The sequence below is a fragment of the Neomonachus schauinslandi genome, chromosome X (assembly GCF_002201575.2).
Source record: "Neomonachus schauinslandi chromosome X, ASM220157v2, whole genome shotgun sequence".
NCBI classification, from domain to species: Eukaryota; Metazoa; Chordata; class Mammalia; order Carnivora; family Phocidae; genus Neomonachus; species Neomonachus schauinslandi.
Genome location: NC_058419.1, coordinates 100,940,459 through 100,955,174, shown reverse-complemented (window position 1 = coordinate 100,955,174; position 14,716 = coordinate 100,940,459). Strand labels below are relative to the sequence as shown.

General features: G+C 39.0%; 1 pseudogene; it reads left to right on the top strand.

Moving 5' to 3' along the window:
- Positions 1-7,805: 7,805 nt before the first annotated feature.
- Positions 7,806-14,465, top strand: LOC110569840 (annotated as a pseudogene).
- Positions 14,466-14,716: the final 251 nt, after the last annotated feature.

The window sequence follows — 14,716 nt, the reverse complement described above, 5'->3', positions numbered from 1 at the left end:
TTCTTTCCTTCAGATCTCGATTCATCTCCTCAGAGAGGTCTTCCAAGACCAACATATCTGCACGTTCTTGCCCGCTCCCCCACTCTGTCATTCTTTGTAGCCTTTCGCCAGCTTCACTTCTCTTCAGAGAGCTTACTGCCCCCTGCCATTTGTTCCGTAGTAATTATCCAATAAATTCTTTATCAATGACATCTTGAGATGGCTTAAAGGTAGGCTGGCCGGGCTTGAATCCCAGTGCTGTGCCTTACTGACTAGAACCTTCGGCCGTTGCTTAACTTTTTAATGTATCTACTTCAGAGTGTTGCTGTCCTACCTTCCTCCTTGGCATTAAGATAAGTCCGACTTAGAAAGAACTTCAGAGGGGCACCTGGGTGGCTCAGTCATTAAACATCTGCCTTCGGCTCAGGTCATGATCCCGGGGTCCTGGGATCGAGCCCCGCATCGGGCTCCCTGCTCGGCGGGAAGCCTGCTTCTCCCTCTCCCACTCCCCCTGCTTGTGTTCCCTCTCTCGCTGTGTCTCTCTCTGTCAAATAAATAAATAAATAAAATCTTTAAAAAAAAAAAACTTCAGAGAATATTGACTCCAACTTTCTGTCAAAGGCAATGATATTTGTTTCTCTTTTCCTGTCCTGCATCTTCTCTCTTAATTTTATCTGTTTCTTATTACTCAGTCTCAGAATGGTGAGGAGGAAGAATCTCCTTCAGAGTTTTTCACCATTTCGTGTATGTCCTTTTTATGAGACTCCTGCATGGAAAATTTCAGTGATCTTAATTTCACCTCACATATGCATTTCAGTAAACTCAGCCCTTCAACTGAACTGATTTTTCTCTGTCATACACTCCAAAAAGTAACAATTGTTATTTGATTATTTGACTAATTTCAAGTCTCAACAAATACACAGAACAGCTCTTATGTCCTCACAGGTGGTGGGTACTGAGAGTGATGGGAGAGATTGCTAAAAAAGGTTAGATTATAGCCCATGTCCATAACAAAGCTTGCAATATAATTATGCATATAAAAATCAGTGCTCATCAAACAAGCAGTCTTATTTGAGTTTTTTAAATATCTAAGGGTGTTATTATTTGTTCCCAAAAGAAATTTTTTGCTGCTACGTATTTTTTAAATATTTTGGTAAAGTTAAAAAATTTAAAACCCAGGTTTTCTCAAGTATTTAAGTTCAGTTACAAATCTTAGACTGCTTACATTTCTAAAATTATAATCATTTATACTTACCTTTGATTGTGGTGTTCATTAGCTCACATTTAGCAGGTTGAATTCCCCTAAACAACTAACCTCAAATTTACTTAACTTCCCATAACAATTTCAATTTACATCTACCAATTTAATACATCTGATTCTTACAGTTCTTCACCAGGCTCCCAGCACGACATAGTCTTCCTCACTTAAACAACTCCTGTGAATCTAATGGAGCAGAAACATTAATAAAATAAATCAGGACCACTTACATATTTAAATGCTCCACTTTAAGATTCTCTTATACCTTTCCAGCCAAAGTCACAAGCCTGATGTTGATTAACCATTTCAAATCAAATCATTTTACATGTCAGATTCTCCAATACATCAGCTGCTTTCAAATGTGTTGAGCATCTTAAAAATAAAACCTACAGAGATAATAACTGAACTGGCAAAAGGTAATCCTGAACTTAACACAAAGTAATATTATTCTGGCTTTGATTTTAATTATTGTTACTTTACCTCAAATTTACTTAACTTCCCATAACAATTTTAGAGTTGCAGAGTTGCTTTTAGAGTTGCAGAGATACAACTGCAGGATCTAAGCATGGCACCGTAATTTTAGTTTGTGGTCAGAGAAGTCAGTGCCAGAACATAGGAGGCCTCTCTTCGAGTTTTAAGTTGAGTTTCTTTTCCATTTTAGTCAATTCAGCTAGTCTCTTATCATCTGATTGGATGCCATATGGTTTTACTACTTTTTCCTGGCTGGTTCTCATCAGCGGCCACCACTCGTATCATAATTTTATATTAGACTACATAACATGAGTTAGAGCATAATATCTAGTAGTTCCACTGTGCCATAGACCTAGACACTGCATGCACAAAAGTAAACTATTTTCCTGTTACCTGGGAGATTTCTATGCTGGTATTAAAAGATGAGATTCTGTTTTAGCTCATGTTCATGTTTAATTTCAGAACACACAATTGTTTATTAGTGAATCTTAAAGCGAATGGGATAGCGACAAACCCAGTCTTCTGAGTTAGGCTGAGCACCTTTTTAGAGTGAATGAGAAGAACTAATAGAAAGGTTAAAAAAAAAAAAAAAAAGACCTAAAACCAATTGGTGTTTGGTGGGATAAACAACTTTCTAAGTTGTTAAAAAAAAAAAAAAGTTTTTTGAAACTGTTTCATGAAACTATGATCTGATGGCCAACTTCAATGGCTGGAAACCTATATTCAAATCCAACTTCATTTGTAGCCCTTCCTTTTCTTTTAAACTTCTTCAACTTATTGTATTAATGGCATTGTAACTAAAGCCAAAGCTAAAGAATAGAACCAGAGGACAAGAAAAGCAGTTGAATTAACTTTAAAGTCCTCTTCACATTATCCTTTAAAATCTGTACTTCTACAAAAAAGGAAAAAAAAAAATGTCTTCAAAGTTGAATGTTATTTAAAGGGAATTTTCAAGTGCGGGTGTTTACAAAGCTGGCCGAGGGAACCATAGGCCATGAAGTAGCCGGAGGAAGAATGTCAGAACGAGCCTGAGGTTTCCATGTGAAGGCCTTGCTTCCTAACTGTTATTATGCTTACAAGGACACTCTGTCAAAAGAAAAATGAACGCCTTGTTCAACACCTGCTGTAAAAAGATGCTGGGACTCTGTGGCTTGCTTAAATCATTTTTTTCCAGAAACAAATTGCCGAACAAGCCCTAGGCCATTTAATTTCCAAATACCAGTAATTAAAATGAGTAACATCGTCAGAATTTGGCAGGGCCACAGCTTTCCTTTCCCTTTTCATTTTCACATAAATTTCGGTGAAGGTCAGATTTGTTGAAGGGAGGAGAGGGGGTGAAACCTGCTGGCCGCGTGCTCATGGGAGGTTAAAATATGACTTGTTCACAGTGTCCCTCATAGTTCAGGACTTAATGGTCCTTGACGGGGATAACCTAGAAGTTAATTTTACTCTGTGTCCCAAAAGCAGTCATTGTCAATGTAATCTTTCTTGTGGGCTGAAGGGTATCGTCAACAAATGATCCGACTTTCAATAGCAATTGACCAGCAACGTCTCAGATCCAAAAACTCATGAATGTGGCTCCTTATCGATCTGTTTCCTACTCAAGAGAGGTACAAATATTTATTCGGGTTTTGTTCCACTTTGTTTCTTTGCTTTATCTTTTATACAGGTCATTTTTTACATATTTCTCCCTAAAATTAGTTCTGAATAGTTTTTGCATTATTTTTTTCTCAAGTTCATAATACATCCAACTCAGGAACTGTAAAATGCCTCACAGTACACCGAATACACTTGTGTCAAGGGGAAAAAACCGAACTTTTTAAAGCGATGGCTGGCTCTTGGTCAGGGAGAGATGGGGTGTAGCAGTGCCACCAATGTGGGCTTTTGGTCTCAGGCTCTGTTTCTCAGCTGAGCTCTGCTACTTCCTAACTTCCTAGATGGGCACACTGCGCTCCCTGTCTCACCCCTCTTGGCCTCATTGCCTAATCTGTAAAAGGGAAAGACGAAAACTTGCCTCGGTGAAAATCCAGTGACATGGAGCCTGCAAGGCAGATTAACTTGCTGAAGAATAACGTGAGTCTAATTTCCATAATGGAGTCCTTGTGGAGAAACAAATTGGGGTTTTCCTTTTCCAGTCTACCCCTACCCTGAAGAGACCAGGGAAGTCTGAACCATTCTCCTCACCCTCCTGAGAATAGCAGGCATTGATCTTCAGAATGCTAGCCACCTGGGGTGTTCTCCACAGTGGTCCCGCTAGAAAAGATGACTCTCAGAATCTATGGAAGCTGGACAGTAAATGCCAAGGACATGAACATCATCAAGGGCCTTGAGTGGCATTGCCTATTGCGAGGGACGTTGCAGTAGAAGGGCTGCAATCTGATTGAAAGCCTCTAATAATGGAAAATGTGGGAATGGAGGACAAAGGACCAGTCAGAAAATAACTTTTCCGAGGTGGGAGTAAGAGCACATGGAGATGGCCTGTTTATTAGTACATTAAGTACAACCTGATAGACTTTTGCAGACAAACGGACAGCAAGACTGAGATCTGCCTGGTTCTCTCCAGTTGAGCCCTGTGAAACCAAAAACTCCAAAGAAACAAACAAACAAAAAAAATGGAGCATGGTTAAACCCAGGACTTTGTGTTCTTGAAAGGGCAACTAGATGAGTCCATACGTGGGCATACAGACGGTTTCTTTACTCTTGGATGGCTTCTGATCACAGATCTTAGAATACAACTTGAGAGTCGCTTCTTTTCCAGTTATTTCTGATCTGATCCACAGGAGATGAAATATGATAAACAGAGTACAATGAACGTAGGAGAGAACTAGTTGAGGAGTGAAGCTGCTGTGAATTTCATGGCCTACGTCATCTTTCCAGGCCTCACTAGTCTCTGGAAATGTGGTTGCCTTGACAATAATAATGGATTTTCTAGCCCTGACCCACTTTTCCAGGATGTTTAGGAAAACCCAAGAGAATACTGTGCTCAAGAGCAAGTTCACTCCCAGGTTATCACAGAGCTTTGCCAGAAATATGATATTTTGGGAGGAGAAGAGCATGGGGCTCCTTCCCCTCTGTTGAGTTGGGTTCTGCAGCAGGGCTCTTCCCGGTCCATATGTTTTGAGTTTCATGAAATAGCTTTCTCAGCTTTTATTTAGAGTGTTCTTTCATTTCAGCATTTACCTAAGTGTCCCAGTGACTGGAGAAATGGATTCAAGCAAAAGGCAGACTGTTTGTTTCCCTTCCCTCGGTGGACATAGGGCTAGATTCGGCCTGTAACAGATACTGTCCACGTCCCTGGGACTTGGTGTGTGTTGCTGTAGACTTCCAGCTCCCCACATCCATATCCCTGTGCCTAAGCACCTGCCCAGTGCTGAGGAATGAACACCTCCTGGGAGCAGCTCTCAACCATTGATTCCCCAGAGAGGTGTATACACTTCCCAGCTCACACTGCTCCAGCAGCTCTGGGGATGTGTTGTGTACTCTTTGCCAGAGGAATTCTGCTCCACATGCCCCCTGTGGTAGTTGGCTTAAGGTTTCAGCTGCCTTCCCCGCCCCATCTCATGACCCCATTCTTCTACCAACTTTATCTGTACCTCCCAAGTAAGCTCTTTGAATTTGAATCCCTGCCTCAGGTCCTGAATCTGGGGGGAAAAAAAAAAAAAACACCAACTGAGACAAGCATCTGCAAATAAAGTCTCTTCTAAGAAGTTTCTAGCAACTCCTACAGATAGACGTCTCTTTGGTCATGCTGCATGCTCATTAGAAGAATTCAGATATGTCTGAGCCACGGCGGTGGGCACACATGGAGTTCTTTCCCCAGGACACTTCCATTGCAGGACATCCCCACCCGTTCACCAGTCAGGATTGAATTCTTCCTCAACTCAAGCTGTAACTCCTCCTCCTCTACCCAGACCCCAGCGCAAATTGCTTTTTTTAAGAAGATTTTATTTATTTATTTGAGAGAGTGAGAGAAAGAGAGAGAACGCGAGTGGGGAGAGAGGCAGAGGGAGCAACAGACTCCCCGCTGAACAGGGAGCCCGATGCAGGGCTCGATCCCAGGACACCAGGATCATGACCTGAGCCGAAAGCAGGCGCTTAACCAACTGAGCCACGCAGGTGCCCCCCAAATCGCTTTTTATTAAATTTCAGCTTTATTGAAATATAACTGACCAATAAAATTGGAAGGTATTTAAAGTGCACATCATGGTGATTTGATAGATGTAAATATCGTGAAAGGATCCCCCCATCTCATTAAGTAGCTCATCCGTCACCTCCCAGATTTATCTATTTTCATTTCGAAGAAAATATTGAAGTTCTCTCTTAGCAAATTTCACTCACACAGTAGTGTTATCAATCAGATTGCTTTAAGAAAGAAATAGCAAAGGGGTTTTTAGTTTGCCATGATGAGTCAGTTATCAGGATCTTCTATAGTTGTTCAAAGCCCCAGAGCATAGAAGGGAAAGTAATGTACTATCAAAAGCAGCAATGATAGAAATAGTCATTATGCCAAATTATTATTTCCACTAATATTTTTCTCTTAACTATTCTGACACCATTTAAATAAATTTTGCTGTTCCTTGCTTACTTTGTGGGCATGAGAAAGGGGTTGAGGGAGTGAGAGAAGTTTGATTTTAACAGAAATATTTGAAAATGAAAAGTATTTTACCTTTAAAATGGATTCTCAAATAAAGACATTTCATGAGAACACTAATCTTTCAATACCCTTAGCCCTGGTAGTTTTCATATGGTATAATTATTTGAAACATGGTCAATTTGAAAGCCTCTCATCTACTTGTTCACTCTTAACCTTTCCTTAAAAAAGAAAAATCAGGGGACACCTGGGTGGCTCAGTGGGTTAAGCGGCTGCCTTCGGCCCGGGTCATGATCCCAGGGTCCTGGGATCGAGTCCCACATCGGGCTCCTTGCTCAGCAGGGAGCCTGCTTCTCCCTCTCTCTCCCTCTGCTTGTGTTCTCTCTGTCAAATAAATAAAATCTTAAAAAAAAATCAGGCAAATATAACATAATTTAGGTACAAAAACTCCATGTTATTTTTTAATCTCTAAATAGAAGTGAAAATCACAAATTAAATAACTAAAATGCTCCCCATATAAATCTCTCCATATAGAAATAAAGTAGAAAATTTACCTTTAAGATGTGGTAGGCAGAACCCTAAAATGGCCTCCAAGATTCCCACGCATTAGTGTATACCTCTTTATAATCCTTGGGTGTGTGTGTTTAATCTGTGAATATAATAGGATAGTCCCCTAGTTAGGAGACTGAACTCCCATGGTTCAGTTGACTTTGAATTAATCAAAAGGAAGATTACCCCTGGTGGGCCTGGCTTAACCAGGTGAGTCCTTCCAAGGGAGATTTGGCTCTTCCTGAAGTCCTAGAGATTTAAACTGTGAGAGAGATTGTAATTCTGCCCTTGACAGAGCTAACAGTAATATTGTGACATGGCCTGTGAAGGAGGCGACATGATAGGAACCTGAGTGTCCTGTAGGAGCTGAGAACTGTCCCCGGCTGACAAAAAGCAAGAAAACAGAGATCTCAGTCAGGTATTCTTAAGGAAATGGATTTTTCCAACAACTTGGGTAAGCTTCAAAGGGAAACTTTCCCTAGTCAGGCTTCCATGTGCGGACATAGCTGGCCAACGTCTTGGTTTCGGCCTTTTGAGACCCTGAACAGAGGGCCCCAGCTAAAATGTGCCAAATTCCTGACCTGTGGAAACTATGAGACAATAAATTTGTGCTGCTTTGAGCTGCCAAGTTTGAGATCATTTGTTAAGCAACAGTATATAACCAATACACAATATTTCCTTGGAAATTGATTACCAGGGTCAATCTATTAGATTGAAGGTCTGTAATTCCCTGCATAAATTTTTTGCACCTCAGAAGACACCATCAAGAGAATGAAAAGACAATCTACAAACTCGGAAAAATATTTGCAAATCATATGACTAAAAGGGACTTGTACCCAGAAGACTTAAAGAACTCTAAAAATTCAATAATAAGGCTAGTAACCCAGTAAAAAATGTGCAGCGTCTGAATAGATGGTACTCCAAAAAAGATAGACAGATGGCCAGGAAGCAGACGAAATGCTGCTCAACATTCTTAATCATCAGGAAGATGCAAATCAAAAACCCAATGAGCCTTTACTTCGTATCTGCTGGGAGAGCTGTAATAAAAAGAGGATGTGAAGAAATCCGAGCCCTCCTACATTGCTGGTGGACATGCAAAATGGTGCAGCCATGTTGGTAAACAGTCTGGCAGGCCCTCGGCAATCCCACTCGTAGGAATCCACACAAGAGAAATGAAAACCTGTCCACACAAAGACTAGTATATGCATGTTCATAGCAGTATTATTCATAGCAAAAAGTGGAAACAGCCCAAATGTCCATCAACTGATGAGTAAATTGTGGTCTAGCCATACAATGAACTATTATTTAGCAATAGAAAGGAATGAAGAAGTACTGCTACCTGCTACAACATGCTAAGTGAAAGAAGCCTGTTAGAAAAGACCACATATTGGGGCGCCTGGGTGGCTTAGTCGGTTAAGCGGCGGACTCTTGCTTTTAGCTCAGCTCATGATCTCAGGGTCGTGGGATCAAGCCCCGCGTGGGCCTCTGAGCTGGGCGTGGAGCTTGCTTAAGATTTTCTCCCTCTCCCTCTGCCCCTTCCCCACCCCCCACCCCTGGCCCCAGCTTACACTCTATCTAAAAAAGAAAAAAGAAAAAAGATCACATATTGGGGCACCTCAGTGGCTCAGTCCGTTAAGCGTCCACCTCTTGATCCCAGCTCAGGACTTGATCTCAGGGTCGTGGGTTTGAGCCCCATGTTGGCCTCCACACTGGGCCTGGAGCCTACTTAAAACAAAAAACAAAAACCACATACTGTATGATACTATTTATATGGAAAGTCCAGAATAGGCAAATCTATATAAATAGAAAATACATTCGTGTTTCCTTGGGGTGAAGGATGGGAAAGGGGCATGACTGTTAATTGTATAGGGATTCTTTAGAGAAAAATGGAAATATTCTAAAATTAGATTGTAGTGATGGTTACTCAACTCTGTAAATATAGTAAAAAGTGTTCGACTGTACACTTAAATGAACTTTATGATATGTACGTTATATTTCACTAAGCTTTTTTTTTTTTTTTAAAGCTAGTTTCTCCTTTGTTCTGCTGGGTCCATGCTAAGAGAGCAAGTGTTCTTTAATAATGAGAAAAAAAGGTCAGTCCCCTGATAGGCATAAGTCAGTGACCAGATCTGATATGGTTTCTGATGGTGTTGGAAAGGCAGCAAGGCAGAGGGAGAAGCAACAGACATGGAACAGTGGGTTTGCTTACCTTTGCTCACTCCCTCTCTAGCTCAGGAACCTCTCTTGAGCCTTCAGATTGCCTGGCTGGCAAAAGGAGGGATTGAACTGGATAAATTCCCAGTGACTCACAATTCTAAATGTTCTATTCAGCCTAATGATTAATACAATGTAATCACTAAAATGACGTTTGAAGTATCCCAATATGCCAAGATATCACTGAAAAAATGTTCTCATCTTCTTTAAATGAGAGAATTTATTTAAATCCAAAAGTGTAATCAAGAATGACCTCAAGCATTTCATGGTACCTGTTCTGTGTTACCTAGTCTCAATTTTAATGCTAATGTAAGGTCAGGATTTCATACAAACTACCATTTGTGTCTGAAGCGCAATTATTTGCCTTGGTTTTCCTTATCCCAATTTTGTTCTTGCTCTGTAACTAAATTAATTTCAGACTGTTTTTCATTTACCTCTTCTGAAAGCTCAGAAATGAGAAAAGGAAAGAACACAAACCAGTTTAATGCAATGAAAAAAAAATTTCAGGTTCACTTAGAATATCTAAATGGCTTTCCACTTTCCTTGGTCACTAAATACTTGCAAGGCCTTAGTTTATTAGTTACTAAGGTAACCCAAAGCTGGCAGCATGTTGATATACCTTTCAAGGCCAACAGATTTTTCAGTATTTCACAGATAATGTCACATTAACCTCAGACTTGTCCTTTTCCCAAAAGAACAATGGTTGCCTGAATGAATCTGTTACAATTTTATTTTTGGGTTTTTTTTTTTTTAAGGAGCTTTTTACTGTACTTTCCTTCAGCTCAGGTGCAATTTATTCTGTTTTTAAAATAGCCTAGTAGTACAAATCAGATATCTTTTTTGATGCCTGCATTAAGCCACTCATTTGCCCTTTGTGCCGATTACTCGCAGTCAGTCAGAGTCTGTGTAGTCAGCCAAATGGTGCTCAAAAGAGAGGACATGCTTTGATTTACCCAGACAGCCCCACAGGAGTATTCCTGGGGTAAATCAAGGCAAAGAGGATGTAACGGGGATAAAGGATAGAAATGGACAGTCTTTTTGCCCTTTTGTCGTTAATGACAGTGTATGAACTCACAGGAGAGAAGCAGGATTTTGTGCCCTCATGTTAAGAGTGAGAAGTTGTAGCCAGGAATCCAGTGTATTCCTCTTACAACCCATCATTACAGTGGGAAGGTAGGTCTGCTACCTAGCATGTCTCAGAATCAGCTACTGGCCAAATTTACACATGGCACTGATTGAAAGGAAAATACAGTGCTGAGAGTTAGTCTTTTCCAAATAACACAAATTAATAGTAAATTAAGATAAATGTAAATTTGAGGAGATATATTAAATATTAAAATCAAATATACTGACAGCAGATGATCTCTCTAACAGTATATACTTAAGAAACATTTGAGATAATTCACATATAATAAATCTGATCCAAGAAAATGCCGGTTTCTGAAATCATGCAAGTGTTCAACCATTTGCAAACCCTCCGCCACAAATCAAGCACTAATATTTGTTGGTGGTGAATTCCTCCTTCTTCCAAAGTTCTTCAAGTTCTTGGAGATGAAGTAGTTATTGGGAGCTCTGAAATTTATTTACTTTCAGGGGTATCTGGCTGGCTCAGTCGGTAGAGCATGCAACTCTTGACCTTGGGGTTATGAGTTCCGGCCCCACGTTGGGTTAGAGACTACTTAAAAAAATTTTTTTTTAATTTATTTACTTTCAGTTTAGTGAATCGACCTTATTTACTTAGATTCTATTAAAAAATTATTTCTGGACCTTGCCAATTACATCAAGTTCATACTGAATTCATCAAAGGGGTTAATAAAATAACTCAGAATAAAGTATTTTCTCGAAAGTGATAGTACTCTGGGTGCCTGGGTGGCTCAGTCGGTTAAGCATCTGCCTTCGGCTCAGGTCATGATCCCGGGGTCCTGGGATCGAGCCCCTCATCGGGCTCCCTGCCTGCTTCTCCCTCTCCCTCTGCCGCTCCCCCTGCTTGTGCACTCGCTCGCTCTCTCTCTCTCTGTCGAATAAATAAATAAAATCTTAAAATAATAAATAGATAGATAGATAGATAGTACTCCTTTCAATTTAGCAAATATTTACTCCGTAACTGTAATTGTTAAGATGCTAAACTAAGCACTACAGTTAATTCAGTGGTTTATTTACTTATGTAACTTCCCATTTAAAGTTTGCTTTATTAAAGCTAATTTTTATTATTTCCCTGTGGCAATCTAACCTTTGAAGAGAGGGGAAATTATCCACCGTATATATATATTTTATACTAGATTATTAACATCCAATTATGTTGTAGTTGATTTGAATGTGTTGAAAAACAAATGAATGTTTTGCTTACTGCAGAAAGCCTTGTCATTGAAAATTCAATATTAGTAAATACCCCATTTCTGTATTCATGATTATAAGAATGCCAATTTGCATGGCACTTTATGATAAATAATGAACAGTGTAAGATTAGAATTGGAGGTTACTTTATGTCATAATACTTCTCAAGAAATATTTTGTAGTTAATAATCCTGTATTATGTACTTGAAAGTTGTTAAGAGAATAAATCTTAAATGTTCTTACCACACACACAAAAGAAATAGTAATTATGGGACTTGATGGAAGTGTTCGCTACTGCCATGGTAGTAATCACTTTGCAATATACAAGTGTATCAAATCAACACATTGCTTACCCTAAACTTAAACAATGCTATATGTCAATTGCATCTCAGTAAAGCTGGCAAAAGAAATACTTTGTTGAAATCCACTGTGAACAATGTAGAGTTTGAAAATGGAATCAACAGAGTAAAAGCCTAAAAGACAAAGAATTGGGTGCATTTTTTCACAGTTGCATATTCAGGTTTGTCTAGGTAAAAGTAACTTCCTTGGTGTTTCCCCCATTTTAACTGATTTTTTTTTTCTGCTTATTTATAGTTTGTTTTGTCTTGCTTATGTTAATGAAATTGTAAAAGGGCAGTCACATGTTATGGAGATTTATTTCATCACCTAACCCTTTGGTTTTTTAATTTTTTATTTTTTTAAATTTTATTTTACTGTGTTATGTTAGTTACCATACAATACATCATTAGTTTTTGATGTAGGGATCCACGATTCATTTAAAACTAGATTCAAGAGGCACTTCAGTGGCTCAGTTGGTTAAGCATCTGCCTTCAGCTCAGCGGGGAGTCTGCTGCTTCCTCTCCCTCTGCCCCTCCCCCGCTTGTGCTCACTCATGCATGCTCTCTCTCTCTCTCTCTGTCTCAAAGTCTTTAAAAAATAAGTAAAACTAGGTTCAAAAATCAATTAAGATCACATAGACTGTTCACAAATAAGCTGCCTTAAATAGAATAAGGTATTAACCATAATAACACAGGAAAATGTAAAAACATTTGGAAAGGAGCAATGCTTGGAAAATTTCTAAAACATAAGAGATGATCTTATAATTGAAATTATATTTTCAGACACTGAAAAGATAATAAATAGCCTTTGCCTTGTCGGGTTTTATTGAAGAGATGATATACTGAGAGTTTGTTTTCTCTGTTTTGCAGCTGCATGTGAGTAACTTCTGATTCTTTATATTTGACATGTAACACTAAATTTAAGGTGTATGTGTTACTTTGATACATTTATTGTAATATTATTGCTGTTGTGATATTTATCACATTATATAATTACAGCACAATATTGTTGTCTGTGTTCATCATAGTGTGCATTAGATCTCTGTAGCTTATTTACTCCTCATTCCATGTTTGGACCCTTAAGCAACATCAATCATATCCCCCCACCCCTATCCCCAGGGTAACTACCATTTTACTGTTTTTTACAAGTTTGGTTTTTTAGATTCCACATATAAGTGAGATCATACAGTATTTGTTTTTCTCTGTCTGACTTATCTCATTTAGCATAATGGGCTCAGTGTCCATCTATGTTGTCACAAATGGCAAGGTATCCTCCTTTCTGATGGCTAAATAATATTCCATTGTATATAGATACCACATCTTTTTTTCATCCATTTATTCATTGGTGGACATTTAGGTTGTTCCCATTTCTTGGTCTGATTTTTTTAAAGGTATTTTATTTATTTATTTGAGAGAGAGAGAGCAGAGTGAGCGAGAACACGAGTTGTGGGGGAGAGGGGGAGGGGGAAGGTGAAGCTGGCTCTCCACTGAGCAGGGAATCTGATGTGGGGCTCGATCCCAGGACCCTGGGATCATGACCTGAGCCGAAGGCAGACTCTTAACCGACTGAGCCACCCAGGCGCCCCTCTCTGATTCTTTTTAAATTAAGAAACTTTCCCTTAAATATTTCACTACCATTGCTTTACTCAAGAAGAATAAACACTGTAATATGTTAGAAGGAACGGGATAGACCTTTAAAGTCAATTCATCCTGTCTGAGAAAACCTAGTCTTATATGGCCAGTTATAATATCACATAAGTAGATAATAACTGAATCAGAAACACTTTATCATTTACTCAAAGCCTAGCACTGCCACAGAAGTTGTTACGAGACGTTTAAAAGAAATGTAACCTTATTTTGTAAGTAGGCTAGTCTCAGGATATATTGATGACATAATCATGCTTTATCTTTCCTTGTAAACTGTAAACAACTTAAGATCTGGGACTGGTTCTTATACACCTCTTTATTCCTCATAGTTTATATCACTGAATCCTGAATTCAGAATGTGAAGAGATGTAGGAATAAAAACCAGACTTTTTCTTCTTGACAATTTATTGTAAATCCTGGTAAGAAAGGCCCCAATGATTGATTTCTCTAACTGCCGTGCTTATCCCTACTATCCCACGTAATCAGCTAAGTTGCTATACATATAACAAAAGAAGAGACGGACTCTCAGCTGCTTTATCTGTGTTAAAAAAGTATCTTACTCATGCGGCAACTTCTCATGATTTTCTAGCCCTTTGTAGCTTTTGTGTGCTTTAATGAAGACCCATACATATGCATTGTTTCCTTCAAAACCATTGTTAGGGAAATATTCTGAATATATGAAAGCACTTTCTACTTCGTTTCCGCCCTTGGAATCCAGCCACTTTTAACGTTAGTTACGGTAATCAAGAGTCTTGGTTCAAATTATTTTTAAAAAATTGCACTCTGGGCATCAGGCGTGGGAGAAGGTGGTGGTCTCCACAGACAAATTATGAAAACAGAATACATAGCTTGAAAATAGAATGTGGACCTAAATACCCCTCCTCCATCAGTTAGATTTGTAACCAAAATTAATATGAATGGAATTAATCATTCCAGTGGATACACAGAGCATACCAGTGTTAGCAAAATGGCAAAATTCATATAACATTAAAAGTTGTACTTCAAGAGCCTAAGAGATCTAGTGAAGTCCAAAGAAAATACGAAGCTTCTACAGCCACCAGAAGGACAAACAGAGAACAATTAATTTTAGTGGATCTCAAATTTGTCTTAAATCAACAGTCTTCTGCACATGTTAATGTCTTGATTAAATATCACAATGCAAAATACCCATACATTAAGTAAAAGAATTCCAGCTGGTAAACATGACCTAGACGTTTGTAAGAATATATTTAATATCTGTATGCCATTATGTTTTCAGGCTACAGGAGGAAAAATGCAGTACAATTTTCTTTCCTCTTGTTAAGGCACTGTCACTTAAGCCTAAACCCGGAGTAC